The sequence below is a fragment of the Zerene cesonia genome, chromosome 6 (assembly GCF_012273895.1).
Source record: "Zerene cesonia ecotype Mississippi chromosome 6, Zerene_cesonia_1.1, whole genome shotgun sequence".
NCBI classification, from domain to species: Eukaryota; Metazoa; Arthropoda; class Insecta; order Lepidoptera; family Pieridae; genus Zerene; species Zerene cesonia.
This window is the reverse complement of record NC_052107.1, coordinates 6407959-6409616: the sequence shown is the minus strand read 5'-3', so window position 1 is coordinate 6409616 and position 1658 is coordinate 6407959. Positions and strand designations below refer to the sequence as shown.

Below are 1658 nucleotides of genomic sequence, written 5' to 3'. Positions count from 1 at the left end.
ATATATATATATATATATATATATATATATATATATTTTTTTTTGAAAACGAAATGAATTCATGGATTCATTCTGATTATGACAGAACCTGTAGTACAAAATTTAGCTAATGCTAGCATATTCGTATAAATGATTTAGAATTTCATATGTGTATCCATAATAAGACTTCCATTTTGAATAAAATAACAAGAATTAATCAAGTGGCACTAAGGATATAGACGCAATATTGAAGCAAATATCAAACTCAAATTACGTTTATGTTTGCGCATCATGGATATTCATTATGAAGATTATCTGAAGTGTGAAGTAGCTCGTAATGGATTTAAGGTAACGTATTTAACTATACGCACATGAACATGTTAACATGATAATCTCCAGCATAGGTACGTGCTTACCACTAACCAGATTAGCTTATAATGAACTCAAGACGACTAAACATTAACTGAGGTCTACCCACGTAGGAGCTCCGTGCTAAGGCATATGCTATTATCGTGCGTTGCTTACGTGTTACCAAGGTGATTGCTTCCTCCTAACTTTGTTATAGGAACGTTAACATTGACGTACGACCGAAATTGTATCAACTTTAAATAGACGAAGCGCCATTTAAGAAGAGGATTGAGATATTTTGAAATGAAGATTATCGATAAATTACTATATAGTTGACATTTTTGTTTCTAAAGAATGAGAAACGAGAAAAAAGAATGCAATGTGAAACAGTCGAAAAATGTTAACTTAAATTAATACCATGTTACATTAATAAGTATTAAAACATTTCACCCTACTTACTCACTGTTGTTACTACCTTTCTCTTTTGGGAATATGCTATCTTTAGGACATATTATTGAGACTATTTGATAACATAAATATGGGCAATTAGTTACAAAATCACTGTTGACCGACCCTCCTCAAAATAACTAGTTTAACCATAACTTACTTTAATATGGAAATAACTCGGAAATTGATAATTTATTTTGTTTCATTAGGGATTCATTGAAACGCACGAGTATGTGAGTAAAGCTGAGGTCGCTTAGTAGAACATTTGTTTCATTAATATTCATGAGGACCAAATAAATTCTAAAGGTCTCCTCAAAATCTGGGTTACATATGATTCAAACAAGTTCTACATTTTCATAGAACAAACACAGCATGACTTGTTCATGGTTATTCTCAATTTTCAAAGATTTAATAACCAGTATAGAACATTAAAAGTAACTTATTTTAAAAAATCTCTATTGAATACTTCAACAATTTACCAAGTCCAATTTAATATTTTAAAATGAAAATTCTGAAGTGTCTTATTGAATTTGACGAGTTTCGTTTATTAAACAAAAAATGTAAATATCGGAAAACTGCTTCAGAAGTTATAACGACGCTATTTTGGACCAAAACTGCGACAAGAGAAGAACGAAACTGTTCGAAACTTTACATTACGATAACAATATATCTAAACAGTGTTATTCTTCGATTAACAAAATATTTTCACAGATTCGGAATGTGCTGGAGAAAGTTATTGAAGAACAGAGACTTCATAATGTTATCTTATTTAACAGTTACTTCATGTTTCGCTTTGACTTTCGCTTGACCGCTCCTTGGTACAGTGGTTAACGCGTGAGCGTAGAACCGAGGGTCCTGGGTTCAATTCCCGGTGGGGACGCACA

At 31.7% G+C, this 1658-nt stretch overlaps 1 protein-coding gene across 1 annotated transcript in view; it reads right to left on the bottom strand.

Annotated features, from left to right (window-relative positions):
• The window catches only part of LOC119840622 (zinc finger SWIM domain-containing protein 8-like), a 67071-nt gene that overhangs the window by 3401 nt on the left and 62012 nt on the right, over positions 1-1658 (bottom strand). The window lies entirely within an intron of this gene.